At 35.8% G+C, this 21,649-nt stretch overlaps 1 non-coding gene across 1 annotated transcript; it reads right to left on the bottom strand.

The window, feature by feature from the left end:
* Positions 1 to 20,302: 20,302 nt before the first annotated feature.
* TRNAF-GAA (transfer RNA phenylalanine (anticodon GAA)) lies at positions 20,303 to 20,375 on the bottom strand. Its single transcript has one exon. It is a non-coding gene; the product is annotated as a tRNA-Phe (tRNA).
* Between the last annotated feature and the right edge of the window lie 1,274 nt (positions 20,376 to 21,649).

Below are 21,649 nucleotides of genomic sequence, written 5' to 3'. Positions count from 1 at the left end.
CATATATTGACAAAAGAAGAATGGACAGAGTAGATTGCGAACCTCCGCCGCTATCTTGAAATCCGCCATTTTGAAATTTGTGATTTTTTTGAAATAGAAAGTAGTCATGTGGCACATGTTTTACGTTTCTGAAAAATGGGAGAATTCGAAGAACACATTCCTTCTCAAAACTGATAATATGATGTGCTTCATGGAATTTTCGTAACATGTTTATTTATTTATTTATTTATTTCAGAAAACAACAGGCGGATGCCTAATTACAGTTTTCCATCATGATAATTTAAAATACACGTATGATAACAAAATAATATGATAGCAAAATACTTTAAAATACATATAACATGATCTACACCTTATTTATTTAGAGTAAAATTCTGTCTATAGCTAAAAATGTATATCTCAGGGTGCTTTTCTGACATCTTATTATACAATAAACACACAGGCGATACATCCAATGCATTAGTCCTTTGCGCTGAGGGATGGAATATGCTATTATGTGGTCTGGTTGCTCTATGTGGGATGTGAAGTTTGATTTCTGATAATAAATATTCTGAATCTACTGTACTATGAATTATTTTGTGTAAGAAAGACAAAATGAAGTGAGTCCTCCTGCTTTCAAGTGATTGTAATGAATAGAGACCGGATGTTAGGCAAAATGCCTATTCTTTAATATTAAAGATATGATCAAAAATAACGTTTTAAAGTTTATATGGGGCGTTATAGTTTCGATTTAAGCCAATTTTATTTTGCCTATTTTGCCTATTTCGACCTTTACTGCCTAAATAATTGATTTAGTGCCTAATATTGCCTATTCTATGCATTTTCTTCAAAATAAGCCTCCATTGGGAAAATATATAATTTATGTAACATAATACACACATATTTACTTATATTATGTGTTTGTAAACATAAGCTCGTGGTACGTTACAATATATATACAGGATGAACTTCAAAGATGTTCACATACTTCGGGAGGTGATTCGTGACATGAAAAGAAGATTAAAGTCCTCTTGAATTTCACGAATCATCATCTGAAGTATGTGCGCACCTTTATGTCCCGTTCCAATTGTCAGGATTCGATTTCGATTCCAATTTGGCACCCCTGTCACTCGAACACGACGCAGAATTTGACAATATGCAACAGCACTTTTTGTCTTCTTTTCATGTCACGAATCACCTCCCGAAGTATGTGCACATCTTTCAGATTCACCCAGTATGTGCAATACATAACATGCCTCGTTTTTGTATATACAGTAAAAGAAGATATTATTTAACAAACAAGTATGTTTCTATATTTTTTGAACATTATCTATGACTTGAATCTATTTTTTAATGGTATTGAGTATTTATCTTCATTATTTCGAGTTACATTTTAGTGTCTATTTTACTGCCTATTTTTAAAATTTTAAGTGCCTATTTGCCTGCCTATTTTCCAGGTTTTTAGTGCCTAAACATCCGGTCTCTAGTAATGAATATTTGCTTCGAAGATCTTCATACTTCTCAAATTTCGGATATATCCCTGTTTCTTTATATGTTAAAGAGCGCATTTTGAATATTTTCGATTTTATTTGTATATTTCTTACTATCAGAACCCCATATTATCGCTGCATATTCCACCTTAGACCTTACATAGGCAATGTATAGTGTTTTGAGGACATTGGTATTAGAAAAATTACTTCCTAATCTCATCACAAAGCCAAGGTTCCTAAAGGCCTCACCAACTACTCTGTTGACATGAATATCGAATGATAGGTTTGACTGCAGAGTGACTCCAAGATCAGTTATATAATCCACTCTCTCAATTGGTGTTTGATTAAGTATACACATTACGAACATAGTTCATTTTCCTGGTGTATGATACTACTTTACATTTTTTAATATTTAACAGCAATTTGTTTGATTCACACCATTGGAAAATAGAATTTATGTCGCTTTGCAAAGAAATAGCGTCTAATTCCGTGGAGATACTACGATAGAGTTTTTAAATCGTCAGCAAACAATAGTTTGTGGGAGGATGTTATTACAGGTGGTAAATCATTAACAAATAATATAAATAATAGAGGACCTAAGTTCGATCCCTGAGGCACACCAGAGTCTACGACATATTCCTCAGTTAAAATATTTTTGTATCGAACGCGATGTTTGTGTTGGCAAAGATAGGACGCTATAAATTGTTCAAGATTTTGTGAAAAATTGAATGTCACAAGTTTGCTTAGAAGTATATCGTGGTTAATTACGTCGAACGCCTTGGAGAAATCTATATAAATTACATCTACTTGTTCCTTTTTATCAACTTGATTAGCTATAAAATGTGTAAGTTCTGAGAGATTAGTTACAGTTGACCTCTTTGGCATGAAACCATGTTGAAAGGGAGATACTACTGACCGTACATGTGAGTAAATTTTTCGTATATAATAATTTCAAATACCTTAGATGGGGCAGATAGCAGTGTTACCGGTCGATAATTTTTTATTTGGTCAGTAGGACAACCTGTTTTGGGAATGGGACAGACGTCACCAACCTTCCATTTCATAGGAAACGTAGAAGAAGCTATTGATTTGTTAAAAATAACCTGTAGGGAATGTTTCAGTATTTCTGAGCAGTCTTTAATGATATACGGTGGTATTTTATCCGGCCCACATGATGACCGTGGTTTAAGTTTTTTAATAGCGTTCTCAACATCTTCGATGTCTATAGAGTTACTATTTAATTTATCCAGGATTTCCGAATTATTGTATTGCTCCATAGGAATAAGATTATAACTTGATTTATTGTGTGTCACTTGAAAATTTACCATAAATGCATTTGCAATAGCAGCATCGTCACTCAAAGTTTGATCATTATAGTGAAATAAATTACTTGCCGAATTACTCTTTTTATTCTTAACATACGTCCAGAAAGTCTTAATTTTTTTTAGTAGGATTACTTATAATATTGGCCTCACAGTTGTTTAAATATACTGAATACTGTATGCCTTGGAAATTTCTTTTTTCGAAAGAGCTCTCAATTCTTTAAATTTATTGTAGTAATGAAGTGCGTCCTTTCTTGCTTTCATTTCTTATGATGATATGATTTGCTCTTAATTCATCTAATTGTGTCACTTGAAAACCAAGTAGGATAATTGAATTTAGTTCTTATTTTCGGGATGCACCGGTCAAAAATAGAGTAGTCAATATGTATGTAGTTCCTCCGCAAGCAAAGTTCTCGCTTCTGCAACAAATGTTCTCCTCTGCAAAATCAATTCACAGGAAAACATGAAGATCACGGATGTTATAGTATGCGTACTGCAATACATTACAAAACGGTACTCGAAAGAATGGTTAGGATTCTTTAAAGAACTGGAACTGCTAATCGAAAGGGTCTCCTTTTAAGCAAAAAAAGAAAAGAAAAAGACTATTCAAAACAGTGGCGTACATAGAATTTCATCAAGTGAGTGTTGACAGAGCCGTAGCTAGAGATTTCGGCGCTCGGGGCGAAGTAGAATTCGGCGCTTCCTACACTCACGACTAGTGTTGTAAATAGAAAAACAACGGTTCGTATTTTTTCAGAAATATACGTTTTTTTAGAAAAAAAACATTGCCTCTCGTTTTTTTTCTAAATTTCGTTTTTTTTTCAAATAGTCATTTGTAATGCATCTTACGTCTATTTAAGTATTAAATATTTTTATGTAGGTATAATCACCGTAAAATGCAACATAAATTAAACGCTAGATACTGATACGCTACAAATATTTTACAATTTACATGAATACCATACCTATTAACAATTCGGGTTTCAGCAGTTTTCATCAATATCAACTAAGAAATAAAAGTAGAAATGAAATTTTGTTTTTTCGTGAAAGTAGGCCTTTAATAAGTACGAAAATAATGTCACGAACAGTATAAAATTCCAATAACTTGTCTACAGGTAAAAACTAATACTAATTTGCCTAATAGTATTTTTCTAAATGTCATATATAAATAATTTGTCGACTAGATATATATGATATGCAGAGCCGGCTCTACCATATATGCAGTAGTGTATTTACGATTTTGTTTCGGGAGGGGCTTTGCTAACTTTCGGGGGGGGGGCTTTGCCTGAAAATGTGAAAATTCTGCAAGATATTTCATATACTTTACTGTAGTAAGATTTCGGGGGGGGGGGCTTAAGCCGGGAAGCCCTCCTAAGTACGCCACTGTATATATGCAACACGTGCATTTGCGTGGAACGGCAAGCTTGGATGGTCCGGCAAAATCTGTCATAAGTATATTATTTAAATTAAATATTTCTTGTTGGAAACATACTTCATGATGATGGTAGTTACATTTACTAAGCTGACCTTCTATTTGAATACTACATTCATAAATTATGTTCAGGTTGCATTAGTTTAAGACCACATGGACAATGCTAAAGCAAATGGTCGAATAAATCCGAGCACAAATTGCTTGATTGTTGTCAAATGCAAGAATTCAATTCCCGAATAGTAGTGAATATCTGTTCCATTTCGTATGTTATCACAGTTTTGATATGAAAGTAGTCTTGTTTTTGTCAGAAGCAAGTTCCTTATCATTGAAGATAGAAACAAGTTTTTTAAAAAGTGTTAGGAGATGTAGAAGAAAAATCAAGAAATAAAGATAAAAGAGCTTGTTGCACTGGAATTGCAAACTGATACATTGAGATTGAAGCTCGATAGTGAATTCTATAAAAAGGATTACCATCTATCCTCTGCAGGTGTGTTTGCTTTATCTTTCACTATCATAATAGATTCACATTTAAAGAAAAAGAAACATACACAACGGAATTGCATTTTTAGTAAGTATTTAAGCCTTTCTGAGTGCCACTGCACTTACCCTCACCTTTGTTGTTCATGCTGGAGTAGCATACTTAAAATCATGACTTCTAAGATTTGTTCTTTCTGGAGAAAGGGGGAGGCGGCAAATTATGCCATTGCACGAGGCGACAAATTGACTAGGACCTGAATATAGGATGACTCAATTTGAAAAATGAAATGAAATCTTTGAGTTTTACGGTTATGCCGGTGAGGCTAAAGGAGACGGTGATGATGAGTAATGAATGAAATGGTGGAATGAAGAAAGTGGGAGGAAACGGGAGAACCCCGAGAAAACCCACGCACACGGTGTTTGTCCACCACAAAGTTCACTTGGCGGGGGCTGGGATCGAACCCGAGACCGCAAGCACCAGAGGTGAGCGCTCTACCACTGAGCCACCGCGGCCCCCGACTCAATTTGAAGTAATGCAGGGTGTTATCAAAATTAATATTAGGGTTTTGAAACTTTGTAGTATCTATTAGAATTAACTTACAATTATAAACGAAACTCCCCTAAATTGAATGTGTTTTGTGCCATATGGCGGAAAGTTTATGGACTTTTCTCGCCTATCGACTAGATGTGTGCCGTGTGATGAATGAATCTCACATTGAACACTTGTAGTAAAGACTGTTTGAGGTGCTCTTTTACTTGATGCATTGCTCATAATTGTACGTAAAATGTAGTAAGTACTACGAAGACTTAAAACCCCAAAATTTATTTTGAAACACTCTACATTTCTCACCAACAGTGTTGGAACTAAGATGTAAAAAGGAGAGAAAATTTTCCCTATAAAGTTATTGTTTACAAAGATATTACTATTAGTCGAGACTATAACTACAACAACAACACGAGTTAGTAGTCAAAAAAATGTAATCAAATGTGTACTCGGTGGCCCAGGTGGCCAAAATGGCACACACAGGTGTGTCACTTGTTTAATCCGCTCCAGTGTGGACACTAATTAAGATATCGGGATATTGTTCTTGCAAAATGTGGTTGGACTATAGTTTATCATATTAATTTCTTTTTCTTCTGGTGTCGAATTTCCTTCTCAAATTTCACCCCAGTAAAAAATTCGAGAATTTTCTAATTTCGAATTTCCTTTACTTTTTTTTCCTTGTAGCTTCCTTCGTTGTAGAAAGATATCCTTAAGACTTGCCAGGTAGATACTAGGGTGGGTCGTTTTGCCACTTTTTTTTCGGAACGAAATGTAATACCTGGCAAAAGTGGCCCATCCACATGGACATTGCAGGCATAGATTTTTTTTTCAAATCAGATAATATCTTCTGTGAGAACTATTGCCTCAAAGTTTCAAAATTCCGCTGAAAATTACAAAAAATACCAAAATTGTTCATTATGATTAGTTACGTTAAAGTAAACATATTTTTGGATTTATACATGCCAGATGCTATGAAAACTGACATTCAAGTTTCAAAATGCCAGTTATATGCCCCTGCGGTGGGATAGGGGTGCCTACTTTGGGGCCGGCAAAGGGGGCAAATTCAGTACAATTAAGCGTTTCTACAGCTATTTTCGTCCTTGCCTTTTCCTTCTACTGGTGGTTCATAGTGGTAGCAGAGCATTGTTACTTTTCACCATGACACTCCCACCCCTCCACCTCACAATACTGCAACGCCCTTCTCCTGTCCCGACCTGCGTAACTCAGCGTCTCTATCAGGAACGAGCCGGAACGCTTCAAATTGGGCCCCATTTCTCAAGCGCTATATTTGGTTACTGTTGCCTTCAGCTTATATGAATTGGCCGTTACAGATAATAGTTTGCTAAACACTATTTTCACAGAAAATTCTGTATTTCTTTTTTTTTAAAGTCAATATTGTTTATTATATCACAAAAATGACTTCAGTGACAATGAAGCAGACCTTGAAGAGAAACCAGAGGAAAGCTTTTCTGAGGAAGAGACCAAACCCAGAGACAGAACATCTAACTGAAGCTAGATTTGACTGAAACTGCTATGATTGCTCAGAGATACAATGTAAGCTAAAGGGCTGTGGCACATAGAACATGAACTGTGCTTCAGGCAGCTTTAAAGGCTGGAATTATAACCCCTCAACAATCTAGTAACATAACTCTGCTTTAATTGTGAACAGGAGCAAAATAAGGTGTGCGAAACTTAAAGTTGCTCGGAATTTAAAAGTACGTTCTAGAAATGATGATCCCATTAAAAGCCTATACTTTGATGGTCGAAACGATGACACTAAAACACACGCAGGCATCGTTAGAGAAGAGCACTTATCACTTGTGGCTGAACCTAACTCTCAATGCGTTGGTGACGTGACACCATCCTCTGGCTCTGGCCATGACAAGACCACGGCTATTTTCGAGTACATCATAAACCAAATCGAAGGTGGCCTTGATGAAGTAGAGGTTCTTGGGTGTGATGGAACAAGCACTAACACTGGTTGGAAAGGAGGTATTCGTCGAATATTAAAGGAACTAACAGGCTATTTGTCTCTTGCATTTTAATGAACTGCCTTTCCGACCTCTCTTCACGCATATTGGCGCTAATTCAAGCCCTTATTCTTACACAGGCCCCATAGGTTCAAAACTATCTGACTGTGAAAAGCTTCCAGTGGTGTCATTCAAACCAATAAAATGTGACTTACCTCATCATAGTCAGAAGAGCTCAGAAAACTCAGTAAATACCTGAGATATTATCTCAAGTCTTCCATTGCTAATGGTCCTCGTCACGTCTTTGAGACCATTCATAGGCCTAGATACTTACTAAATGAATACCAGGTTGTAATCCGTTCATCCATTCAGACGAATGCATTTCTCGCATTCCCAGAGAATGTTCTTTTCGCCTTGATGACTGATGGTCTACTTGGTGTCCGACAAAATGCATTACATAAGATTCTTAGTTCTCTAAAACACGAAGCAGAGAATCTTCATAACACTATTAGATATAACATCATTCCCAGACTGAATTTTGAGGCGAAAGATTACACTGAAATGATCTTTTGGGAAAGCACTGATGTTTCAATAACTGTACCACCAGTTCTAAGAACGGTATCAAACAAATAGCTCATGGACAAACTTTCACTTTCTGACAACATTGTGCCAGAATGATCCTCCACCATCTATCCATGCCACACGATGGCAGTAGAACGGATAGTGAAGTTAATCACTGAAGCAGCCTCTCGAGTATGTGGCAGTAATGCTAGGAACGGGATAATCAGATCAACTTTACTTTCTAGGCAAGTTGTGTCTAAATTGCAATCAAAGTCCCAATTTGTGACAATTTTTCCTGACAGTGACGAATTGCATTAGTTCATCCGTCCCTATATATGGTTGGTTGGTTGGGTAGGACTGGCGAAGGAGCCCTAGGTGCAGCCACCTCCACGTGGCAGACTCTGGGACGCTTGGACAGCCTATATAACCAGGTGAGCGAGGACCTGCACAACCGCTTAAATGTCCTGAATTTGCCCCCTTTTCTGGCCCCAAAGTAGGCACCCCTATCCCACCGCAGGGGCATATAACTGGCATTTTTATACTTGAATGTCAGTTTTCTAAGCAACTAACATGTATTTAACCAAAAAATGTTTACTTTAACGTAACTAAAATTCATGAAGAACTTTGGTATTTTTTGTAATTTTCAGTGATATTTTGAAACTTTGAAGCAATAGTTCTCACAGAAGATATTATCCGATTTGGAAAAAAATCTATACCTGTAATGTCCATGTGGGTGGGCCACTTTTGCCAGGTATTACATTTCGTTCCGAAAAAAAAGTGGTAAAACGCTGCACCCTAGTAGATACCTCGGATGGATACCTAACTGTTGACATCAATTGGACGGGCCTGCGCGCAGTGTTGCCAATTAGGGAAATTAAAATTCTCCTATATTTGGGCAAAAAATTAGAAATTTTTCTTTATAAATCCGTACCTATACGTTCGAGTGCAAGTCAACTTACGCCAATCAAACATTTGTCCTTACTTAACAAACGAAAGTACAGATCGTTACAATGGGGTAATTAGGGGACGCACGTAAAATTCGTATTTAGGTTCTAGCCCTTGATTTTTCTAGTTTTTCCTTACTTTTCTGTTTACCGTAATATCTTTTTGGTAATTAGAAGCTTTGTTCCTTAAATATCGCCATAATACTTGTAGGATATATTAGTGGTGTACTAATGTTTAATTTAAAATAGTTTGCGCCTGTCTGGTTGCAGTGTTGCCAGCTACAAAATATTTTAATTCCAGATTTTAGGGGGAAATTTTGGAAAAATTATATGTTTTGTCTCTATTATTTCCCTCTTGTTGGCTATATCGGAACAAACGTACCAGTATCTGGAAGTCTCGTCTTTGCTCTACACAACGCACTATAGAAAGTTTCAATAGGATAATTAGGGGAAGTACAGTTGAGGTTTACAGTGGACCTTGTTCTCTAATTGGAAAGATAACTGTGATTTTTCTTAAGGTAGAATGAGATATTTTTATTGACATGCTTACTTTATTAGATATCATCACAAAACTTGTAGGATATATTAGAGGGATACCAAAGCTTATTTTAAGATAGTTTGTGTGTGTCTGATAGTAGTGTTGCTAGCTACAAAAAATTTTAATTCCAGATTTTAGGGGCAAATTTTGGGAAAAATTCCCTTTTTATTTCTATTATTTCCTTCTTGTTGGCTACATTCGAACAAATGTACCAGTGTCTAACAGCCTCATCCTTAGCCTACACAGCGCACCATAAAAAGTTTCACTAGAATAATTAGGGGAAGTACAGTTGAGGTTTATAATAAACCATGTTCTGGAAATGGTAAGAAAATGCTGAATTTCTGAGGTAGAATGAGATTTTTTTAAAATTTCATGCTTACTTTGTTATATATCGCCATGATACTTGTAGGATATATTCTTTGAGTACTACGGTTTATTTTCAGATAGCTTTCGTCTGTCTGATGGCAGCGTTTCCAGCCAAAACAATTAATTCCCGCTATTAGGTGAAAAATTCGGAAAATTTCCCTTTTCCCCTCTATTATTACCCTCTTACTGGCTACATTGAAACAAACGTACCACTACCTGAAAGCTTCCTCTTTGCCCTACAGAACGCACTATAAAAAGTTTCAATAGGATAATTAGAGAAGCTGTACCCCGGCATATTTGATTTTTGCCTCATAGGCGTAAAAAGTGTCAAAATTTCATGTGTATGACAGAATTTTTTCTTTCCCTCTTTGAATGGAAGCCAGCGACTTCAGGATTTCACTGTACCTTGTCAACACACCAAAGATTTATTTAGGTTACTTGAACCCATATAGCAGCAGTGGTGCTAGATACAAAAAAAATTTGAAATTCGGTTAGGGATTTTTTGTAAATTTTCACCCCTGCATTTCCCTCAATAATTTCCCACCCGTTGGTAATACTGCAATGCAACTTACACCAAAAAATAGCCACATCCATTTTCTTAAAAACAAGGCCTTAACCATATCAATCGAATGAATAGTTTTTGAGCAATAAGTCACTAACTGGAAATGTAGGAAAACGCCAAAAATGGCCTGGGACCGAAAGGAATAATCACACAATTTTGCTCGTATAGGTTCGAAGAAACAAACGATTTGTAAGTTACGAGGGCTTCGACTCAAGTTCTGTTGATTATTTCAATAATCTGCAACATAAATCAATAAATAATAGTTGCCAGAAAAAAAACAGACTTTTGAAAAAAACATGAAAAAGAACGATGTTTTTTATTGAAAAAAAACTTCACAGAAAAAAAACCGTTTTTTTACAACACTACTCACGACACCAAGCTTTTCCTTCATTTTTTTTTCACATAAGAGAAGCAACTTTTGTTGTTATATTATGTTGATTCTTTTATCAAGCTGCTTGGACAGACCATTGCAACAGCCAAAAGCGATCATTATGTATTCTTTTACAAATATGAGCTGTTTTTTCAGGAGGCGTATTTTGGACTTTTTGTTAAACTTGACAAAACTTCCTTAGGTTAGTATACAGACCCACTTGGAGATTGTTCATACTATCGATAAGAAATGCAATTTCCATATATTAGAAACTAGGTGCTTTTGAAATGTTCGAAGTGGGTGACAACATTAATTTTCAGTAATAATTATAAACATTTGTAATTTTATTCTGTATGTGATCACAGAAATAGCATTTTAATTTCGATTCTTTTAATATCAGCAATTAAACGAGTTGACTTTATTAATGATAAATAGACTTCCTTTTATTATTCTTATAGGTCGGTGGTGTGATATTATTGTTTTAAATGTACATGCCCAACAGAAGATAAGGGTGACGATATAAAATGCACTTTTTTAAAGAAGTACTACGGGTATTCGACCGTCTCGCGATACCATATGAAAATTCTGTTAAAGGATTTCAATGCGACGAAGGTAGGGCGACAGAATATTTTCAAACCGGCTATAGGGCTAGCAAGTCTGCATAATAAAAGTAATAACAACGGTGTTAGTTTCGTGAACTTTGGAACATTCAAAAATCTTATCGTGAAGAGAACAAAATTCCTACATCGCGCCGTTCATTAACACACATGGACCTTGCCAGATAGAAGAACACACAATCAAACTGAATCACGTTTTAGTATATAGAAGTAGGCAGTATAGCATAATTGATGTTTGCTCGTTCAGAGGATCCGATTGTGACACTGATCACTATCTGGTAGCAGATATAACAAGAGGGAGAGATTATTGTTGAATAAAGAGAATATTCAACATCTGAAAACGAAGAGATTTAGTTTAAAGAAATTAGAGGTGAACCAGCGAGAGGGGAATAACAGATTGAAGTGTAACAGATTCTCGTTTCTAGAAGGTTTTGAGAGCATTAATATTGATAATACTTGGGTTCAAATTAGGGATAGCACTAAAATTTCATGAAGAGAAAAATTGGGGCACGTGGAAATACGTGAAAATACAAATAATAATTCTACCAGGAATGCACCAAACTAACGGAGAAGGGAAAATAGATGAAACTGCGTTGGCTACAAAATCCGAACGATATAACTACACTAAATTTCGTTGATATTAGACGGGAAACTTCCAAAATGTTTAGAAGAAAGAAACGCGATTTTTTGAAAGCTTAAATTAATGAACTTGAAGATAATAGTAAAAGAAAAAATCGAGCCATATTCAGGGGCATCAACGGATCTAAGAAAGGATATCAAGTCCGCGCGTATATTAATGAGAGATGACGGAACAATTCTTACTGATATACAGGACCGGATCCAGGATTTTCTGAGGGGGGGGAGGTACACCAATAACTATCAGTACATTTGAATCAAATTTATTTTTTTTAAATGCCTTTAGGCATCTGTTTTGGGTATGAGGAACTGACTTAAACTATTGTGTTTAGTAAAACCGCTTTCTTTTAAGCCCGAAACGGAAACATGACATGAAATTTTAGGAAAGTATTGCTATTTCCACTACCAGTTTCTCATTTTAGATAGTGTATATTCAGAACGGAGGGGGTGCACGTGCTCCGGTGCACCCCCTAAATCCAGCTCTGCTGATATAGATAACATCTTGAATAGATGGAAAGATATCTTTGACGATTTGCTTAATACGCAGTCAAAAACTAATGTTTGTGGGGAAATGGAAATGCATAGCGGAACCATAAATTTCAGAGCCTGGCTGAACAGAAGTAGAAATTGCTATAATAAAATTAAAGAAATACAAATCTCCAGGAGTAGACGAAATTCCAGTTAAGTTAATTTTAGCTAGAGGGGAAAATTGTGGAACAAGATAATCAAAATTATTCACCTTATCTGGAACAAGGAGGAATTACCTCAAGAGTAGAAACAATGAATCATTGTTCCAATTCGCAAGAAAGGCGACAAAGCGGATTGCAATAATTATCGAAGTATTTCTCTTGTGTCAACATCCTATAAAATCCTCTCAAACATTTTATTAGCAATATTGATATCATACGAGGATTAAATTATTGGAGATTATCAGTGTGGATTTAGACTAAATCAATCTTCTATGGATTGATTTAGTCTAGCTATGGAACAGATATTTACCATTCGCCAAATACTCGAAAAGAAATGGGAATACAATATCCCGGTACATAAATAATTTATTGATTTTCGAAAGGCTTTGGATTCCATTAGGAGATAAATATTATACAACATTCTTGCCGAAAAGCTAGTTAGTTAATTAAGATGTGTTTAAACGAATCCCAAAGTAAAGTCTCAGCAGAAAAATTCTTGTCCACGAGCTTCCTCGTTGAAAATGGCCTGAAAGAAGGAGATGTGTTGTCGACTTATTATTCAACTTTATTCTGGAGTACGCTATCAGGAAAATCAAAGATACCAACCAGGGCGTAGAGCTGGATTGTATTCACCAGATTATGGCGTATGCTGATGTAGTAAATCTGATAGGAGATGATAGAACAATAGAAAGAAATGCAGAGACATTATTAAATGTTTGCAGGCTTAGAAGTAAATGCAGAAAATAACTAAATACATGTAAGTTCACTGGGATCGTAATACTGCAAATTATGGGTGCGTCAAAGTATCAAATATTTTCAATAAAGTGGATACTTTCAAATATCTGGGATCAATATTAGCAGACAAAATCATATTCACGAAGAAATTAAATGTCGACCGAAAGCACAGAATTTGCGTTTTAATTCAGTTCAAAATCCTTTGTCGTCGCAAATTCTGTGGAGGAATTTGAAGCTCAAAATATATAGAACGATAATAATGCCTGTTGTTCTGTACTGTTGCAAAACAGTCGCTTATTTTAAGGGAAGAACGCAAACTGAAGGCATTTGGGAATAAAATCCTGAAACAAATGTTCAAACCCAAGAGAAACGGCAATCGGGAATGGCGGAAACTTCGTAACGAGGAACTGCAGAATTTATACGGCTTACCGAACATTGTTAGGGTTATCAAATCTAGGAGTCTCAGGTAGGCAAGTCATGTAGGTAGAATTAAAAAATGTAGGAAGGCTTTCAAAGTTTTAACTGGAAATTAAATCGGAAACCGTTTATTAGGAAGACCTAGACGCAGATGGAAGGACAATATTACGACGAATCTCGCAGAAATAGGAATTTAAAGTAGAAACTGGATTCAGTTGGGCAAGGACAGAAGTCATTGGAAAGGTTTTGTAAACTCGGCATTGAACCTCTGGGTTCTATAGACCATAGAGTTAGTTAGTTCTTTAACGGTAAAAAAATTTTTGTGAAATTTAACGGAAATTCAGAAGGTCCGTTGCTGTGCTGCTGTTTGTAGATAGATAAAACAGAGCACAAATGATACGTATGCACAGAAAACATGTCCTGGAGATACAACTAGATGATGGAGAAATTATCCCAATAAATTCCTTTAAGGTTGGTTTAAAGGGACAAGTTTTGCCGATAGATAGCACTACAGTCTTTGTATCTCTACCATGTATTTTTTATCTTTCACGAAAACTCACTATTTCTCTTATACATTTCAACTTACAGACTTCAAATTTTTAGAAAAGGAACTTCATAATCTATCGAAGGCAATAATCCGTGCCGATTTTTTATTTAGAATTTTCTTCATTGTTGAAATGGCTTGATTCTTCAAATGGATATCCAAATCTTTAACAATGAAACTGTTTCAACAATGAAGAAAATTCTAAATAAAAAATCGGCACGGATTGTTCCCTTTAATAGGTTATGAAGTTCCTTCTCTAGGCCTAAAAATTTGAAGTATCTAGGTTGAAATTTATAAAAGAAATTGTAAATTTTCGTGAAAGGTAAGAAATACATGGAAGAGATAGGAAGACTGTAGTGACATCTATCGGCAAAACTTGTCCCTTTACACTAACCTTAAATTAGAAGCATTTAATATGTCAATGGAATAAAAAAATCACTGGTAGTGATTAGTATTTGAAAAAGCCGAAATTCATTCGGTTAAGTTCTGACCCTTTTAGTCCTTACTCTACGATTTCGAATGTTATTATTCTCCTTGTTTGACTTCATTTTTAAAATTCCTGCGCAAACAGCAGCTTGCGTGTCTCTACACTCCTCTCATTTTCATACCTTCATTCTCATCATCGTGATTAATCCGATTGGGTAGAAAAGCGTGATTAACTAAGTAAACTCATCACCAACACAACGCTGAACACGTATTGCAGAATTCACCGTTTCCAATTTTGAAAACGCTCCTGAGTACACTATCATTACTCGACACATCGTCATTAACAAATCGTACACTGAAAAAAAAATTGTAGGTGGCGTACTTAAAAAGATAGGTTACATGCGTAATTCCTATAGTTTTTGGACTTAACGTACAACAGACGTATAACTGAAAACGCATGTTTTATAATACGTTCTGTATAAGTGTTCCATCTATACGTACTTTCCGTATGAAACAATATAGGCGGTCAGGATCTCACATACATATGGACGTATATAACACATGGCTGACGAAGGTAACATAAGTATATGCATGTGATATACGAAAAACTGTTAGATGTCAGACATCCTTCAACGGCATGATGTAACACCTAAGGGCAGTGTCTATCTAGCATACGGATAACGTATGCTCCGTACTGATTTCTATAGTAAGTAAGAGGATACCGTATATTTGTACAATATACCGCTGTCCAGAGAACGGATTTTTCTCTGTGTATATAATCACTTTCATTAAGTAATAAGTAAAATCTTATTGAGAATTTTGGGTTGCGAGCGGAGAGAGCAAGAAAAGTTTTAAGAAATATATTTATTTGGAAACTGACAACAATATTGATCTAATGAGACACCAATTCTTTTACGGGGCGCCGCGTTGCTTACTTTTTTCCGACACCTTTTCTTTCTTCTTGCTCGTTCGGCGCCCTCTTGCTCTCAGCACCCGGGCAACCGCCCCGCTCGCCCCCCTAACTACGGCTCTGAGTGTTGAAGCATCATTTAATAACAATAAGAAGAAAAAGAAGACAAATTAAGGTTTAACATCCCTTTTCAGCACCGAGGCTATGAGAAATAGGCCTTCTGCCTATATTGCAGTCTGAACCACCGTAGTATGCTGAAATTTCGTGGATCTCCCACCGGAAATCGAATCCTAGACCCTACGCACCAAGATTATAAATGTGTATTAATAACTATGCATAAGCTTTATACACACCATTCTTATACAATTTTTTTTCTTTTTCTTTTCTTTTTTTTCTTTTTTTCTTTTTCTTTTTTTTTTTTTTTTTTTTTTGCTTATTTGTAAAATAATGAAAATGCTTATTCTAGTGTCACCAGTCGCCAGAACCTCCTTAGCCTGCATTACAATTAATGCAGTTTCCAGGGTCACTACAAGGAAGTGAGGTTGACATTTGGGCACTCACAGGGGAGCATCACTTGTAAGACAGAAAGAATACATAGTTTTTCTATGGATACATTAATGAGTAGTGCCCGGTTTATATATAAAATCATTTTGCCAAATATGTACATAAATGTGTAAATAAAAAAGCTGATCATATGTAATGAAATATGTAGCTTCATTCAAATATGTAGTATTAAAATATCGCTAAAATATGTGTTTTGCTATATAATTTTGTTTTTTATGCAATTTGAACACTTCATATTGTATACAGATACTGAATATGTAATATCTAATTTAATTAAGCAAATTTGAAAATGAATTTGCTAAGCTTTCCAATAATTAGATCATTCATTAAACATAGAGAAAACGTAGTCCAACTCGAAAAAAATATATTTTGGAATATTAGTAGAGGGCATATCAAATACAATAGAAAGTTTTCACAATATACTTATCAAAACTATTCTTACATGGATTTAGAAACATAGCACTACATTTTTTTCTAATTTTTCTAATTTTACAATTTTTCTAATATTCAGACACAATCCAAAAACTATCTGAGGCACTTATTCAGAAAAACAATGCACCACAATATATTTTGCGACCTTTTCAAAAGACATAGAGAGACGCTTATTTGACATTACATTTTTATAGGAAGAGAATGACCACATGATGTCACTGGGACTTATTTCATTAAGTGAATTTTCTCGGGGGAAATAGCATGCAGATCTGTAACTTCTCCACTCAGGATTTTATACACATGTGACGAACCCAGGGTTACTTTCCAGACCCTCTGGAACTTAGCGGCAACATTCACACGAGCTTCTCCTCGAAGAATATCTAACTTCTTTCTCGCATCCTCCAGGACACTCAGGGATTCCTGAAGCAAGAGTCCAGAAGTTTCCAATTTTTGATGCTCTCCGGAAGCCAACCAAAATTGTTTGTAATGTACGCAAGCAAAGAAGACATCTTGGGGTCAGAAAACGCAGCTTGCGCTTCACGTACGGAAACTGTACTGTCGGCGGGGAAAGAGTCTACAACGGATTTGACGCCCTCAAAATGTTCGTTGTAAAATGTCACTGCTTCTAGCTAAGTACCCCATCTTGTTAACACCGGCTCGGGAGGGAGAGGTACATTTGGCAGATTCCTTGAAACAGTGGACTCTTTGAGGAGCTTTCAGAAACACCTTTTTTCCACTGCAAATAAGTTTATTCACGTTAGGGAAGTTGCTTCTTACTTTTTCTGCGACACTTTGAAGTGCATATGCAGCACAAGAGAAGTGAACTAAGTTGGGGTAGAAATCTTTGAGTGCGTTACCTGCCTTTAATGTGTACGCCGCAGACTCGATGTAGAAAACAAGAACTTTCTCCTCTTCAACACCATGAGGCCACAACACTTTCAGGCCATCATTTACGAACCTTGGCACGGAAGAATGATTGACACATTGAAGCTCCTTGCAATATATCAAGTGGATTTGGAGAGCGAGTTGGGATCTAGCTTGCCAACTATTAAATTTGCTACAAAGCGTCCCAAACTGTCGGTGGTTTCGTCCGCAGCCACTTATATATAGGAATCACCAATCTGAGAGCGAATTGCTCCGACACTTTTGTTGTAGCAAGCATCGAGGTAGTGTTTCCGCAGTGCAGATTCGTCCGGAATATTTCGCTTGGAGTACTTCTTCGAGAAATCGCGGTATTCTGGCATTTGAAGCTTGTTCCAAGGAATGTTTGCAGCTACCATTGCACCATGCATGTCCGCGAAAAACTCATTCTCCGATTAGGACAATCCATGTCGCATCTGCGTCAAAAGAACTTGTTTGTGAGAAGAAGATTCCCGTTTCTTTCTCGTATGAAGTGCGGTTCGTATATGTTGTTCCAATTGCGATTTCATGGAGCAACTTATCGTTTTGTCACATACTATACAAATTACCACCTTACCATCTGTTGTAAAAGCATCATGTACAGTAACCCACGATTTTAACTTAGATGCTAGCATGATGCGGTGCCATGACGAAATATCAATACACAAACCTAAATCCACAATAAACACGTCCACAATACAATGTCTGTCTGTATGAAGAAATTTTCCACAGTACGGCTACTTTTGTGCCAGACAGCATGGAGGGATGAAACTGACAGGATGACTTTCCTTGAACGAGTGACGGAATGAACTGTCTCAAGCAGTGAAATCTTCAATGCCAGACATCTGAAATTAGGTTTGACCTGCTCCTCCCCCTTCCTAAAGCTTGGAATGCAATGCAGGACAGGGCAAATTTCTCGGAAATTCCAGTAACATTTCTGGAAGTTGTTTTGTATTCCTTATAACATCCACAAGTAGAGAATGGTCAGGAATTACAAGAAACTGCTAAAATATTTGATTTTATATAAAATGCCTGAAAATATGTAATATTGAGTAAAATACGTAAAATATGTAAAATAAAACCTAGGTATAATGATCTTGTTCACGTGATTCGTGAAGATTTGAACTTTTTTCGAAACTGCATGCAAGAGGAAAAATATGTAATTACATATAATCCGGGCTTTATTAATGAGGAACCAAGTAGGCTCTTTAGATCTTGTACAGAATGAACTCAGTTCAATTCCCCTGAAGTATTCTTATTTAAAAGAGTACGAATAGCTTGTAATTTTTGAATTTATCTCCTATATAAGGGGAAATTGGTTTGTGTTTACCTCACTTTTTGGATCTATAGAAGGATCCTCGCTATATATGGTGAAACCTATATGATACCTCACTTAACGTATTCTGATTAATGCTTAGATGGATTTCTTTTAAAAGTGCTTCTTTCGATATAAGGGAGACACTGAATAGTTAAACATTTGATAAAGAGCATTAGTAGTTCTAACACTATTAAAACGTTGAACTACTTTCAAAATACTTCAATAAATAGAATTTCAACAATCGTTTCAAGCATCCAATAGGAATTTTATTTATTCTGGAGTTTAAAAGTATATTGTCTAATAAACAGAGCTGGAGTGAATCATATAATGGAAATAATGATTATATGCATACAAATTCTGAGTAATTAATGTTGTGGAGCGGTTTAGAATTCTTAATGAGTTAGTCCCCCTAACATATTTATGGCCCCTCAAACTTCTGTGGCTGGCTGCGGACCTACTACCTGCTTCTTTTTCTTCAGAACAGTTATACATATTCAGCGCTGAAGTTTGCAGTTCCTGAATAATAAAAATTGTACAGGTGAATATCCGATGATCCGTTAAGGGTAATAAAAACATTGTCTCTAAATGAAGTTGTAGTATTTTTATTGCTGATTCGACTTACAGAATAATAGCATGCAGTGTACAATATTTGCGTCCTTACACGTAATACAATTTGCGCTCGTTATTCTTACTTCTTGAATAGAGCCTGAAGTCTACTTTAATAAGTTTTAAACATTTATCATATTCAGTGAAGTATAATGAAGTTTTCTAATTACGTGGTTGGTGAAGACAAGTCTAAGTTTCTGTTATTCTATAGTACAACTTAATATATGGTAATGTTGTTATTCATTTATCCACATTCTGCCCAGTTTATCACTATCTTCAAACTTCAAATGACATCTTTTAGAATTTGCACCAACAACTTTTAAGTAATTAGTAATTACAGTATACTACACAGTTTTAATTATTAGTTTAGTAATGAATGCTTATACATAAGATTCTAATATACTTGTGGATTATTTATATCTGGGTATTAGCTCTTAATTTACAGGGTGGTACGTCAAGGATTTTGATACTTTTCCCTAGATATATATGAAAAATTATCTGAACTTATCCGGTTTTGTATTCTAACTATACTATAATACAGTGACGTACACAATAACAGGTTTTGGTCCCTTCTTGAGCAAGATATAACAAATAAACATAAACAGACATCTGAAATTATACGCAATTTGGAGTTTGAGACCCCCTTTGACAAATGTCTGCGTATGCCACTGTTATAATAAACTATCTGATCTTCAGTTAACTGAACTTCTTAACGGCGAATTCGTGCAATTTATATCTCCCGGACCATTTAGCTAAAAATGTACTTTTAATTTACTAACACAAATAATTTCCATGTTTACCATAGGTAAAATCTTTTTATAGCTGCAACAATAAGATAATTGGTTTGCGAAAGCATGCAGCAAAAGTTCGTGACCTTTACACATCAGTTTGCATGGGCAATTGTAACAATAAATCTTCTTACATAAAAGAGTTTTTTTTGCAAAAATGGCTATTGCCCAGACTCGGGATTGAACCAAGGACCTTTAGATCTTCAGTCTAACGCTCTCCCAACTGAGCTATCTAGGCATATTTAGTGAGAGCGTTTATCTCCTTTAATATTTTTCAAGTGTATAGCTTATCTCATGTATGACGATATAGAGGAAGGTCAAGGTCTTGAGACAACGTGTCACGCTACGCTGCAATAAAACCTGCATTTCTTCATTTACTACTAGTCTATAATAGTGATGGCTCCAGAGTTTACAAGAGGAAAGCCAGAATACACTGGCGACAATATTAACTTAGAAAAAAGCGATAGTTTCTCATCATGAGATCCTTTAATCCGTGCGTTCAACACGTCCTGTCAAAATATTGCAAAAAAGGGGTAACTTGCATTTTATATATATATATATATATATATATATATATATATATATATATATATATATATATATATATATAGGGTGGCTCGTTTTAATCTTTCCACAGAAATATTTCAAAAACAGTTAAACATAAATGAACCAAACAAACACCATGCGGCATCAAATAGGAAACGCCATGCGGCAAATCGAACGGTGTTGTCGCGGTGCCACCCAGGGCCGCCCTTCATGAGGGTTCGGGGCCCAACTTTAAAATTTTAAATAGCTACTGCCCAGACTCGGGATTGAACCAAGGACCTTTAGATACCTTGTTGATTCGTGAGTGATACCTTGTTCGATAGATCTTTAAAAACTAAAAAGCGTTGTGGCAAGATTTTTTTTTTTCATATCGCCCACTGTATTCAAAATGATCGGCAAGACATGGTGCCTGTACCAGATAAAATGTCCAGTACCCTAATATGAAAACGATTGAACATAATTGAACCAAATAGAACATGTCATGGGGCACATCGATTGGTATTGTCGCGGTGTCTCCCAGGGCCACTCTTCATGGGCGCCCAGGACCCAACTTCAAAATTGTACATGGAAACATGGGGTGAGTGATAAGCCTACCTCATTCGATATGTCTTTAAAAACTAAAGAGCGATATTGCAAAAGATTGTTCATCTGAGTCACCGTTTTCAAAATAACCACCAAGACATGGTATTAATACCTTATCAGATAAAACGTCTAATACCACTAATATGAAAACGTTAAATATAAATGAACAGAACAAAAATTTCAATAGGAAATCACAGAAGGTATTTATCATTCGACGACTCGGGAATGTTGCAACAGAGGGAATAATGTTAGAGTGGAAGTCCTATAATGGAAAGGAGGAAATCTAATTCCTAGAAAATTATCGCTCCAACATCTATCTGTAAGTGGGTGAAGCTTGAAGGAACGGTGAAATTGCAAATGAGAATCTTAGTTTTTGCAAATTGT

Source organism: Thermobia domestica, chromosome 9 (assembly GCF_964235325.1).
Source record: "Thermobia domestica chromosome 9, izTheDome1.hap1.1, whole genome shotgun sequence".
NCBI classification, from domain to species: Eukaryota; Metazoa; Arthropoda; class Insecta; order Zygentoma; family Lepismatidae; genus Thermobia; species Thermobia domestica.
Note: the sequence above shows the minus strand (reverse complement) of the source record. Positions and strands in the feature narration are given on the sequence as shown.